Source organism: Micrasema longulum, unplaced genomic scaffold (assembly GCF_059751315.1).
Source record: "Micrasema longulum isolate JH-2025_06_02 unplaced genomic scaffold, ASM5975131v1 h1tg001042l, whole genome shotgun sequence".
Lineage (NCBI taxonomy): Eukaryota > Metazoa > Arthropoda > Insecta > Trichoptera > Brachycentridae > Micrasema > Micrasema longulum.
This window is the reverse complement of record NW_028278230.1, coordinates 94,544-109,751: the sequence shown is the minus strand read 5'-3', so window position 1 is coordinate 109,751 and position 15,208 is coordinate 94,544. Positions and strand designations below refer to the sequence as shown.

General features: G+C 33.0%; 1 protein-coding gene across 2 annotated transcripts in view; it reads right to left on the bottom strand.

Moving 5' to 3' along the window:
* Positions 1-15,208, bottom strand: part of LOC148277371 (uncharacterized) — a 205,805-nt gene that overhangs the window by 132,984 nt on the left and 57,613 nt on the right. The gene's annotated exons all lie outside the window — the stretch shown is intronic.

The window sequence follows — 15,208 nt, the reverse complement described above, 5'->3', positions numbered from 1 at the left end:
AATAGGTTTATTGGGAGTATTTTTTATTGAAGTTAGATTGTGTTATTTTTTCAACAAAATAATTTTGCTGTTTGTTTTTCATTCAATTGTTTTTACATTATAATTTCTTATATACTCACGCATGATCAAACACATGCACACTCATTCACCAAACCAAACCTCACTCCCATACCCACGCACCCTCCTACATACACATAATTATTTTTTAGTGTTTTCTTTTACTAGCTTCACTGGATTTTTAAAACTGTATTTTTGTGAAACCCTTTACTGGCTTTATTTTAGTAAAAATATAAAAACATCATCAATTTGCCTTTTAAGACAAAGATAGAGTCTGAATATTGTGTTTTAGACTTATAAATATATATTTTTTTGCACCACAACAGGCCAGGAGGCCAAATTACAGTGGTGAATTATATCACGGAACACCCAGGCTTAAGAAAAATCACATTTTAATTATTTTTTGTGTTCTCACCGAGAATCGAACCCGGAACCTCCCATGCGTGAGTCAAGCGTCTTGACCACTACACCACGGAGGCCGCCTTGTTTTATAATAACTGATATTTAAACGCAAGTTACAAATTTCAAATACTTTGCACACTTCCACTTATTTGTTTGACTTATCACTCTCCAATAGGCATTTTCGGCCTCCGTGGTCCAGTGGTCAAGACGCTTGACTCGCACACGGAAGGTCCCGGTGAGAACACAAAAATTAAATGTGATTTTTTTCAAGCCTGGGTATTCTGTAACGTAATTCACCACTGTAATTAGGGCTCCTGACCTGTTGTGGTGCAAAAAAAAACAAAAATCTTCAGACTGGTAAATATTATACAGTGTTCGGATAGTAATATGAAATAAAATATAATCTTAGGTGTGGATGCGTCTATAAAATATACCGAAAGAGGCACAATACATAATATCTCAAGAAAACAGAGTGGGAAGTTATTGAAAACATGTGTTGGCGGTGTACTGTAAGGGAGGATTCCATTCTATAAAAGTATTTATTGTTTTATTGCAATATACAGGGTCAAACTAGGGGGGCTAATAAGAGTTAGTTTTTAAATTATATCTGCTAATTTATTAAAGTTCTATAGCTATTCATTTTTATTGTATTTACTTAAAAAAATTCTAATCTCTCTAACTTTGGATCTATATGTTCTACGTGTAAAATTTCCATGTCTTGTTTCGTTAAAAATATGTTTCAATTCATTTAAATGTGATGCAAAATGTTATTTCAGTATTTCAAATTGCTCTCCCACTTTGTTTATGTTAAAAAAAAAAACAAAACTAAAATTAAAAATATTAAAAAATATAAAAATAAATAAACTAAATTAATCAAATAAATAAAGCAAATATATAAAAAAAAAAAAAAAATACGGACAAAAGAGTTTATATAGACTTATTATTTAAATAACAAAATAACTTATTGTTTAAATAATCACCAACAAGCTACAAAAAGTGGCTTGGTGGGATTTTAGTTTTAGTAAAAATATAACAAGTGATTTTTTTTTTAAATTGTAAAAATGTATAATTATGCTATTAAATAATAATAAAAAAATAAAAATGTATAGATATGTTTTTGGATTCTGGATTACATTGGCTACGTTTTCCACAGAGGGTGGAACACAAACTCTGTTGGCTTATGTATAAGTCACTGCACAACTCTGCTCCAGAATATCTAAGGGAAATCTGCATTCCAGATGATCTGGCTGACAGACGTCTTACGTTTAGACCAGCTGCATCTACGTCGAAGGGAAAAGTAATTTTACCTCTACGCAAACAGCGCACTAAATTCGGCGAACGCACATTTGCGGTCGCAGGCCCTACGGCATGGAATGTTCCCAGCAGAGGTGCGAACTGTGAGAGTGAAGTGATGTTTCGGAAGAAACTTAAAACCCACTTGTTCTCTAAATCATTTGAATAAATCCTTAGCATGTGGTGACTAAGTACATTATTTTTCTTAAATTGAAAAAGCTAAAATTAAATTGTCTGTCTATTAACTGTCAAAGTTAACTGTAAAGTTTACTGTCTATGTTTTTATGAATGTATGTATGTGTATGCGCATGGGTGTATGTATGTGTGTGTATATATATAGTATATATGTGTATGTGTGTATGTAAATGTATCAAAATGTGTATACGATTAGGTTTATATTTTATTTGTCTGCTTTCTATTAATTTGTTATCTATATATTAAACTATTATCGTATTTAAGAATGTAATTGCCTAGCTTGGAACGGGGTATGTACCCTTGTTAGCTGGGCAAAGTGAACGTAAAATTGTATTTTGATAAAAGGTGTAAATAAATAAATAAATAAAATTTACATCTTTATATAATCACTTTGTAAAGCGCCCTTGAGGTATTATATTACGAAAATGGCGCTGTATAAGTTATCGATAATAATAATTATAATTCTGGTATGCGCAAAATTTTGAAGTGAATCGATTTGTGCGCTATCAAAGGAAAAAACAGGAAAATTTTTGTGAAAGAAAAATAATGTTTGTATAGTCCTCTCAGAACTTTTAAAGTTATGAGCTGAAAAACACTGTTTTATTACTGCTCTGACATTTTTCTTTATTTCTGTACGTGTCCAATTGCGGGATGAGTGGTACGACGGCAGACGTGTTACAGGATTACGCCATCAGCGCTAACACCATTCGACCACCGCCGCCGACCGGACATGGTATGGCCGCTGTCCGCTGTCCGCTGTCCACAGACTACCGGCTCCCGAGAGCGGCTACTGTATGTATTATTGTACGGGTAGAGGTATAGCTATTCATATATTCCTGAAGCGAGGCGAGCGAATATCTTCATCTCGAATCCTGCAGTAACCACACGGCTCTGTCTATGGAACAGGCCAAATAACGTGAAGAGGTGGCTCTGTACGAATTGATAAAGAATGAATGTATGATGTATGCCTGGGGAGCGAATTGGCGATGGACGAAAGTAAGTCAAAAGTGATGGTATTTGAAAGGGATAGTGAGGTTACTGACTGCATAATAAATGTAAACAACGAATGTCTAGAGCAAGTAGAAGAATTTGTGTAAAGCATGTTTTCAAGAGATGGAAGAGTTTGTCACAAGAGGTAAAACTGGCAGTTCACAACGGAGTCCTGGTCCCGTCCCTGATGTGTGGGAACGAAGTATGGACTTGGAAAAACAGGGATGAAAGTAGGCTGAATGCTGTCGAAATGCGATCTCTCAGGCAAATGTGTTGTAAAACTATGTACGATAGATGCACAAATGTTGAGATCCGTACATTATGTAAGGCTGAGACAAGCATTATCGACAAAATCAAGAAAGGAGCTCTGCGCCGGTTTGGACATGTAGAGCGAATGGACAGCGAAAGAACGGCTAAGAATATTTACTATGCGAATGTTGATGGATGCAGAAATAGAGGAAGACCGAGAAAGACATGGCATGACCAAATCCAACAAATACTTAAAGATGGACATGTCAAAAGTCGGAATAATCGGCGAGCGTGCATGAGAAGATGTATGAATGTAGAGGAAGCGAGATCTGTATGCAAAGATAGAGTGTTGTGGCGTTCTATCCTCTCTGCCTACCCTTACGGGGAAACGGCGTGATGGTTTGTTGTTGTTGTTGTTGGAAGAGTAGAAAACGATGTTGTAAGAAGAGTGAATGCGGGCAACAAAATGAACGGAGCACTAAGCACAGTAATTTCTAATAAAAATATGTCAATCGAAGCTAAACTGGCAGTGCACAACGGAGTTTTAGTCCAAGCACTTATGTATGGAATTGAAACATGGAACTGGCAGAGTAAGGATGAAAGCCGAATGTGTGGGAAATCAATGTATGACAGGGCTACGAATGATGAAATCAGGCGAGAGTGAAAATCTGATTCAAGTATAATTTATAAGATTAAGAAAGGGTCTCTGAGATGATATGGTCACGTAGAACGAATGGACGACGGAAGAATGGTAAAACAAGTATGTATGTCGAAAATGAATGGTAACGTGAGACGAGGACGACCGAGGAAGACGTGGCATGATCAGATAAACCAAAATCTTAAGTCTGGTCATGTCAAAAGCACACTGAGCCGAAGGGCATGTATGACAAGATGTATGAATGTGGAGGAAGCTAGGAATGTATGCCAGGATAGACGTGTGTGGCGGTCCATTCTCTCTGCCTACCCCTACGGGGAAATGGCGTGATGGTAGTAGTAGTAGTAGTAGCAGTGGCGTCTTTGATACCAAATGTCTAGTCAAGCTCAGATTTAAAGGATAAGTATAATATGCGTAAAAGTTAAGAAGGTACCTACAGTAAATAACACAGTACGGACCGTGTTCGTAGGCATCTTTGAGCATTTTTATATTGGTTGCTAGTTTTTTATCTTCATAATGTGTTGATATAATGCGAATTAAAATACATATTTAATGGTGCTGGTGAATAGCAATGATTTCTTAGTGAGGCTCAGCCTCACTTGATTCATTTGCTAATGAACTAACATACCCCGTCGCCGTCAGAATCGGTAAAATGAGATTGAGGGTGACAGACAAATTAACTGAATACACAAAGGTGCACAGACAGCAATAGGCACATTGAAAGCATTATTGTTAAAGCTTAAATTTTGTTTTTGGAGTGTGCGGAAATGAATTGACGTCTTGAGACCTCTAAAACGGATTCGGGTAAGCGGTTGGGACTTTCAATACTGTAACCACGTCCATACAATCAATAAAACAAAAGTTATGAGTCGTTTTATTTTTTTAAAAGTCACCGAAGCTTTTGAGAACCTTGTACAAAAAAATGTTTTGAAGAAATAATCACAGCAGTGAACAATAATTATGTAGTACAGCCCTCTAATTAGATTTTTTTATACCAGGTTTACATTAAGAAATAACTATACCCGATTAGACTATTTATAACCGATATAAAAAAAGCTTACTTATAAAAATATTTACTACCCGGAATAACAATTCACGGGTTATTTTATTTTATTTTTTTAAACAGTCAACACTGATATGTGCGCGTGCGCAGTTACTTTTATAAAAACAACAAACAAACGTCAGAGTCAAATCGAGACTACTGTCAGTGCAATGGAGAACACGGTGAAAACCGTTAGAAAAATAAATCAAAATTGGGAAAAAGAGGAGAAAGTAAAAACGATTTTTTTAGTTAATTCGTGTTTTTTTTATCACAATTAATTAAAATACGTACAAACCTATAACATTTTAGATATAATTAAAACAAATTATTAAAAATCACTTGAAGGAGGTCACAGTACTTCGAAATTGTTTAAAATTGAAAAAAAATCTGATTAACTATCCATTTTGATTACCGAAAAATATGACTTTTGACTGATCGCGTGCTAATTCCAGCGTTATACCACATAATGTGCAGGTATAAGTTTCTATGGTCGCTATCCCAGATTCAAACAGAGTTCACTCTATACGAGGTTTATAAGTAATATTTTTTGCTATACCATCATTATCCTACCACTATTCTCAAGCTTAACTTTATACCCTATTTACAAGTAAGGCCTATATAATATATATATGTATATATTTATATAATTTTATTTTTATATTGACGTAAACTGTATACATATATATATTCTCTTTTAGGCTATAACTGTCTTTCTATTTCTTCAATATTATTTTTATTTATGAGAAACTTATTCGATAACCATATTTGCCGCAATAAATCGGTTTATTAGAACAGGCATTTGCCCATATAGGAGCCGATTGCAACATTAAGCTAGGGTTTCCTAGGACAGCAGTGCCCTATCACTCAGTGGACTGCCGTTTTAACGGTGACTAGAGTGTGGTTTCCTAGGAAAACAGTGTTAAACGGTGTTGATAACACCTTTTTCATAGGAAACCACTCTCTCGGCACCGTTACGACGGCTATCCGCCGCATCACCGTTCACTACGGCCGTTAAGATACGGGCACCGCTGTCCTAGGAAACCCTAGCTTTAGGCATGCTAATATTTCTGGCTTGCCGACCCTTCATATACTGAGCCTACTCCTAGTACAAGCAGATTTTTTTTTGAGAGCTTTTTATGCTATTTTATAACATATGAAATGTATGTATAAATAAATAAAATAAAAAATTAATGCTTAACAATTTAGTGAATATAAAAAATCAAAAAAAGTATGGCAGAAATATATAATCTCTCAATAAAATATAACAATTTACATGAGAAAATTTTACGTTCAAAATATATATAAGTAATAATAAATAAGAAAATTAATACAACATTAGTACTTTATAAATAATAAGGTTTTTAGAGCAATAAGAAGACTTAAATTATCTAAAGAACACCTTTATTTTATCAGTAAGTTGCCATTTGGCAATAAATCCACCAATGAACAATTTATTTTATGTGCAACAGGTTAAAATAAAGAAAAAAAAAACACGCATTCAAGGAAACAAAGTTAAATTTAATAATATATTTTTAAATAAATCCGTTATTTTTCTTTAAAAAAAAACGAGTAAGATTATATGTACTGATTATTTTACTTTTTAAACAATATAAATATAAAAAACGGATAATTATTTCGATAAACTGGAATATGTTCATTTATTAAGCTTCATTAATATTATATAATATTAACAGCTCCCCAGGGAGTTAAATCCAGTCCTTGTCTACAGAAATTTGAATAAACTCAAAATATTGTTGATAAATCCACCTGGTCCATGAAGAAGTCTAGAAATTGAAAAAAAAATCATTTTCAGGCGTTGCCTAGTATGTAGGTGAAATAATTCAATTACACAAATCTCACCCGCATAAATAAAGGTTTCAGCTCTTTAACTTCACAAACAACAACAGATGACAGAATTGAGGAATATATATGTTCAAATATGGGCAGAATGGTGAATGTTACACAGTGTGTAAATTGGCCACTCAAACCAGCCAATGACAGGTCGTAAGCCCGGTAGATGCCTAGACTTCTATATTACCTTTTCTAAAATGTTCTTCACCTCTGTTGTAATATGTTCATTAATAGTCTTATATGATATTATATCAACATATTCATAATATCTCAAATTAACATCAATTACCTTGAAAATGATCACGGTACGCCGCCGTAGGAGTACCAGTGCAGTGCTCCATGCACCATTGCGTGCGGAAAGGGAATGACGATGATGAAATGTGAAAATGCGGTCACCCTACAGGCAGCCTCCGTTGGCTATTGTATGGAAAATAGCGTTGTGAGGCAAGTAGGCACGCCATGTAGGGTGTCCACGCGACGTGTAACGAGTAACGAGTCAGTCAGCGCTTGCGCACACTGGCGAGATACAATTATTCCCATACTGTGTACATACCGCATATATGAACACAGCTTGTACACACTGGGGTGTGTTAAAGGCTTTAGCACGTTCCCACTTTTTATACTTTGGATACATAAAAGTCAAACGCTTCGATGTTGTCCAATTAGTGACACGATTAGATACCATTTTAAAAATACAATTTATATTTGAAGCACCAATGTGATTATTCGTTACAATTTAAATTGAAATTAAAACAATGCGTTTTTAATCATTTTATTTTATTTCCGATCGGTTTTGAACCTTCACGAGGTTTCTTATCAAGGTGTAATACACTATTTATTTATTTAATTTTTTGTACATTGGCGGGCTTATTGCCAAATGGCAATTTCTTCCAACCAACCAATAAAATAAAAGTTTTATTTTTATAATTCAAGTCACAGAACATATTCAATAGAAAAAAAAATAAAAAGCTAAAGATATAAAACATTTAAGTTTGTAAGTGAAAATTCTTGATGGAAGTTCGTTGTAATTTATTGCTAAGCTAATAAGCCAAAGATATATAAAAATAGAAATAAACGTATTTGTTTATAAATTACCTTAAATCGAAACTATTACTCTAAACTATTATAAAGAGGGAAAAGGAAAGGAGGAGAGATTAAGGAAGACAAAGGAGATGTTTCTTCAGACGTGATTTAAACAGAGATAATGTAGTAACATCATTGATGGTGGATGGGAGATGATTCCACAGTCGAGCCGCATGGACACTATATGAGTTAGAGAAGAAAGAGGAATTGTGGATGGGTATTAAGAGAGTGCCTTGAGTAAACTAAATTATACTGAAGTAATAACTTATATGTACATATAAGTTATTAATTTAAAAAATACTTGGTACACTTCCACTTATTTATTTTAACCAATTAGCGCAAAAAAAAACTTTGGGCCAAACATTATTTAATAGTAAAGATCAGGTCGACAAATTTGAAAATAGCGGAATATACGAATTAACATGTACTTGTCCTGGTTCATATGTAGGACAAAGCGGGAGAGCAATTAAATATAGAGTGAAAGAACATTTAGCTTCACATAGATTAAATAACGACATATCAAACTATGCATCACATTTAATGAATTGAAACATACTTTTGACAAATCAAAAAACATAAAAATTTTACATGTAGGACATAAAGGTCAAAAGTTAGATAGATTGGAAATTTTAGAAACAAATAGGATAAAAAATAATAGCGACAGAATTTTAATAAATCAGAAGATAGAATTTAAAAACTCACCCTTATTAGCCCCCTTAGTTGGACCCTGTACATTGTAATAAAACAATAAATATTTTTCATGTAATAGAATATTCTCTTAAAGTACACCGCCAACACATTTTTCGATAATTTGTCTTACTCTGTTCCATTGAAATATTGCGTATTATATTTTATTCAAATTATTTTTAAATTTACCTACACTTAAGATAATATTTAGTTTTATATAAATTATCCTTACACTGTATAATTTTCACCAGTCTGAAGATGCCCATTAGAGGGTGAAAGCGCTAATTGGTCAAAATAAGTAAGTGGAAGTGTACCAAGTATTTTTTAAATTAATAACTTATATGTAAATATAAGTTATTACATCATTACAAGGGAATTCCATAAAGAATTGTTAATAAATAATTTAAAAGACTAAATTATACCTTGATAAGGAAGCTTGTGTAGTTATATTTGCTTGATTTCATTAAATTATGGAATTTACCGTTCACAGAACCCAATAATTGTAGTTTTAAAAAAAGTTTCAAACATTCAGTTGATACATAACGCTTTCCTGAACAAAAGTCCAAATGTGACTACCGTGGTTTATCCTTTAAGGTACAGATTATGTCATCCGGCGGAGTTTTTGGCAAAAAAAAGATCGATTCTACTAATAACATTTATTTAAAGACGTATTTACACGTAAACTATTAATAAATGAACAAAAAATATATTTAAAACATCAAATTACCGATTTTATATTGACATTAGTTCGAACTGTCAGTAGGGTCGCAGTTAATCACATTTTACTGGAGGGTGTGATTCTATCAAATGCCGCAAACGCCCAGTTGCATTCCGCCGGCAACACTATTGACTAGTCCAACTCGTTACCGTCCACACCGCGAACCCTGGGCGATGGGATCACACTCACAGCGGTGTGATCGCAGCAGATAACGAGAGGATGAAAGCCGAGTTTCTGGCGCCTCCAAACCAGAACCGACCAGCTAAGGGAAGGTAACCCGACAGAAAAATCCACCAGAGAAGGCAACGGGAAACCACTCTGATCATCAATATGGCGGGTATATACAATAAGCAGTTGTCCTGGCTGCGGAATATAAGAAAAGCGCAAGACCGAGATGCTTTCGCTGAAGTGGTCAGTGGTCAAGTGGACGTTGGGAGGACCCGACAAGGCACCGCAAGAAGAATAATTGGCAACTCCAAAACCTTACATTGATTTTTTATTATGAAGGCTGTATTTAGTGTAATAAAAAGTGAGGAAATTATATCATTTTGCCATTTTAAAACGACGTTTTTTCATGAGTAAAATAAATAATCATCAAAAAAGCGATTATTTTCTGAAGTATTCTGGCTCAAAATTTAATTAAAATTTTTATGTAACTAAAATATAATTACTTTTCGACTCGTAAGATTTAGATTAACCATTGGTACTCTTGTAAAAAGAAATTAATTCAACATCCTTATACTTTGATATCTATATATATTTTAATTATGTGAGTATTAAATGAATTATTTAATTTCGGTATTAATAGGGTAGTTTAAACGGTAGGGATAGTGTTAACGAAAAGGCGGACTGTAAATGAAAATCGAATTTCATTCAATTTTGTTATTGGGAAATATTTGAGAAAGGATAGGAACGTGGAATGGATACCTACCTTTAATATGATCTGAATGTTCTTCAATTTCTGGCACTGGATCACAAAATGAAGTATAAAATATAACAATTGTTTCCACGACACGCGACGATTTCAACCACTTCTTTATCCGATTTTATGTGAAGTCAAAAATGTTGCATTGTTTTTGTTCTAAATCCGAATCTTCTAATTTTGAATATCTTCTATCTTGATGTTAGGTATGTACCATAAGGATGGGCCAAAGGAAGGATGGGAACGAAAGGTAATTGGCCAGGAATAGTATCGAAAAATGCTGTTATTTACTTAACAGATAGCTTCCCGTTTTAAGACAGTAAAAATATTTTTATTTTAATTGAAATAGTGAGAACTATTTACAACTCCTCGGTGCGAAGTAGACTCGAGAGTGGCTCAATGATTTGGGGGCCACATGAACTGAAGTACTCCCTTATGAGAAAATCCAAAGGAAATTTCTGAGATATCTTTACATGAGAGAGTGCGGGTATCGCCCTTGGCTCTTCCCGACCGAGTTCATCCAGGATATACAGACTAGAAGAAATGTGTATTTGACTTCACATTTTTATCGATTGCTGCGCAGTATGGTCGAAAATCCTGAGATTATGATGAGCATTGGTTTGTATGTTTTTGATGGTTACCTAAGACAGCGTCAGCACAGATTAGTTCATATTCCGATATACAGAAGCACCCTGCCGTTGAAAGGCTTCCGCTATGCTGAACAACATCGCTCTGGATGTTGATCTGTTCCATGTATCCGAATGGGTTTTCCGGGGCAGGATTCATCTACTATTTTGACAAGAGTCTTTTTATATATTTTTTGTCTTTTAATAATATGTATGTCTTGAATTTTGGATAGTAATGTATGTGTTATTTTAAATAAATGAATTCAATTGAAATTGAATTGAATAATATAACTTTAGTACATAATATATATACTTCATTCGTTTTTTATAAACAATAGGTCTAAAACCGTGCATCAACCGACAAAATTCATTTAAAATTTCTTATTATCTTACTATATTGGTTTATTCAATCAAATATATTTAATCTGACTAAAATATGTTTAACACTTGCCTTACATATTTATAAGGATGACAGGAATTTGCTCCAAAACAAACAAACCAACCAGGAGCCAGCAGAGCTGTCAAAGTTAAAAGCGAACTGTTCTGTGTGATGCCCACTAACCGAAGAATATTAAAAAAGAGACAAAAAAATAAACTTGCCGCATTTGAATTTTTGAAGGTACGAGAGTAAAATCTTAAAATTCGTGTATATTTTAATGAACACTCTGACTGAAAGGGTTAAGTAAAATTTCGTTTAATAAATTGAAGATTATAGATTGAACGGGAAAAATATTCAATATAGATATATTTCATTAAAAAATAAATATACCGAAGTATTTTAAACCACACAAGCTTTGTGCTCTTTTTCCATAAATATTTTATTTATATTTATTTTACAAATAAATTTTTACATAAAAATAACAAAAATTCAATATATTCAAAAATATTGAATTTTAGTTATAAAAAATATATATAACCTGAGCATTTTAAACGAGGCAAATTTTGTGTTTTTTTATTAGTTTTTTTTTTCATTCAATTTTAAATTATGCCTTTAATAATCGTTTTCATAAAATTGAGTATTCAAAATATTTTCGTTTAAACTTTTTTTTATATGAATGACACGGGTTTTTTCTCAAGAGTATTTTGGTTGTAAATATTTCTTTTCAATTTTTTTTTCTAGCAAAATATTAATGCTCATATCGGCCGTCGGTTGGCACTAAATGTTTGCTAAAACCAAGCAACAAATCATACAAAAAAATCTGAAACAATTCGATAAATCGAACACAGGGCCGCGTGCACAGTAGCTTCGCGTGCTAACCACACACAACGAAGCCCCGAATACGCTGATTAAGCAATTACAATAATATTAATAAAAAAATATCCGAGGCAGGCGATGTTACACACCGTCGGGAGCTGGGCCGGACGGGGTGGAGGGAGGGGGTGAGATATTGACCGGGGGGGTAGGAGAGGAAGGGAGGGAGAGAACCCAAAGGCATGGTTACTCTTCCTCGCAGACGGACCGTCTCAGATCACGACTGAAACCGGTTATTGAACAATTCGGAATGTGGCACCATGGAAGGTCCATCAGCTACTAAACACTTACTTTTAAAATATTTATTATTTACTAGTGACCGACCGAGTCGTGCGGTCAATGGTCAGCGCGTTTGCCTACCATGAGAGAGGTCTCTAGTTCGATTCCCGACATGGTTGATATGAAATATTTATTTGCAAGACAAGAAAGCTTGGTATTAGATTCGTGTTTATTGATTTTAATTTATTCGTTTGTTAGGTTTAATTTACTAATTATCGAATTATAAAATATGTTTTTGAAAAATATGGTCATTTATAAGTGATTCCATGAATCCTACGTAAATAATTATAAATTAATACTTTAAAAAATTAAAAAAAAAAAATAATACGCCCAAGGGGCATTTGCAAAAATTATACAGGTAAGTACTAACATAGTGAGTAATAATTTTAATTTTTAAATTAATAAATAAACAACACTTTTTTTTGTATACGTGTAGAAATTAAAATAGCATGCTGCAATGCAAAACAAAAAGTGAAGCTTTGCATAGTAAAAAAGAAAAAAATATGGATATGAGAAAAATGTTAGAATTAAAAAGTAAATTGTAAATAACTTGTAAATTTCAGGTTTCTGGGCCCCAAAATATTCAATATGTTACCTAAACATTGCAAAACCATAACCCGGATTCAATTTAATATATTTGTAAAAAAATGGTTACTGGGTTTAAGTCGAGAAAAATCGGAAGATTTACTCAAAAACATTATTACATAATAAATAGTATAAATTAATATTGTGTAACGTATAGTTAATTAACTAGTAGGTAGGTAGTAATATTATTGATTATTATGCATAAAAATATCTGCCTTAAAACAGGTTATAATGTTTGGATGATTTATAATGTACAATAAATAAATATCCCAGCGCATGGACGGTTGGGATTCTAGTTTCTCGTCTCCAATTATGATATATAGGAGCTAGATAACAGCGCGTCTTGCAGCTACAGAGCGCATGGTTGTACCTAGTTAGTCAGACTAAACATGATCCAGAAAAATCTATTACCTAACTTTGTATGTAGTAGATAAAGTTACTGTTATTTTTCATTTTATTTTTATTTTATTTATTTCGAATACAAACAGATGTACAGGTTAAATGAATATTTAAAAAAAAAAAACTATATAAAATGTATACATAGTAGGGCCTGCCATCCAATTATATGTATTCACTAAATAATACTGTAATAAAGCGAAGATGGCTTGAAGTTTAAACTATATAAATAGTAAATATACTATATATTAAAATAAGATAAATATGGACAAAACAAGGAGACAGTGGAAAGGAAAAGAAGGAAATTGATAAGGAGTGGTAAAGGATGATTGAAGGAAAGTGAGAGTGGAAAATTGCATTAGATTTAATGATTAAATAAATTATGAATGAAGAGCATGAATCAAGCCTATTAATTCTCTTCTTTACATATTGTATGGAGTGTTAAATATATCTAGACTATTAAATTTATCGTTAAATGTTTCACATATACGAGGGATCGTAGAATGTTTCCGATTTTTGTTAATAAACCATTATTATTATTGGTTGGTTGGAAGATATTGCCATTCGGCAATGTACAATTAACATTACATACAAAAAGTTAAATAAATATAATTTAACGTGCATAAATCTTCTAGTCAGGCCGTGGCCCTTAGACTTCCATATTCCCATCTCCATCTCTGTTGTAATGCGCTTATTTGAATATTGTTTTATTAATTTATCTGAACGAAATGGGTGCTACGTCACCCGCGGCCGCGAGGGCGCTGCACGACTCCAGCCCAACATCAATACAGACATTCCCGAGGCTGTTGACCATAATGAATCCATTACCCCGGCTCGAACTGAACACACCATTACCACCGGACCGACTCCATCCGCCTATACCTGCCCCCGCCACTGCCCCCCGCCGCCGTTGGCCCTCCCGAAACTAGTTTACAAAATAATTACGACGTTATGGAAACCAAACAAGGCTGATTTATTTATTCAGAAATCAAATGTTACTCAGTGTAACGCGACCACATTTTTGAACACCATTTTCTATATTGGCATATTAAAGATTTTGATAAAAACAATAATAAAAAGAAAAAGTAATTCGTAGAGTACACAGAAATATGTTTATGTGCCCATACTTCTAGATTTAAAATAAAAATACCTAACAATTAGAAATGAAAAAATGTTCAAATAGGCTATAAAAAAAAGTGGATAGTGGAGCTGGGTCAGCTGGGTAAAAGTAAAATAGATTGTCTTATTTGCCTAAACTAATATTAAATCAACTGCTCCACAAATGTATAATTAATTTAAAACTTTAAAAAACTAGTACAAAGAATGGGTACTTTGGCGGACTTATTGCGAAAAGCAATATCTTTCAGCCAACCGAAAAACAGACTGGTCGAAAGAGGAGATTGGTCAAAATTTTATACTAAAAAACCATAAATATATATGATGATGTAATAACTTATATTTACATATAAGTTATTAATTTAAAAAATACTTGGTACACTTCCACTTATTTATTTTGACCAATTAGCGCTTTCACCCTCTAATGGGCATCTTCAGACTGGTAGATATGTAAATATAAGTTATTACATCATTACAATGGAATTCCATCAAGAATTGTCAATAAATAATTTAAATTAAATAATTTAAATGAGATAAATACATATCATTAGAAACATTCAAAAGTTAAAATAAAATATTAAAAAAAAAACCTAATTATGTAAAAATAACAACTGTTTTTTAATTGGAAGATATGCCTTGCACATATTAAAATGAAACATTTTTTGTAAGTGCATTATGTTATACGTATCAAATGATAAAGAATTGTGGGATCAGATAATGAGTTTGGAAGGAGAGAGAAAGAGGAATTTTTATTATTTTTTTGTTCTTTTATTGTACGTTTTATAATATAAATATTATAGGAGTGCATAA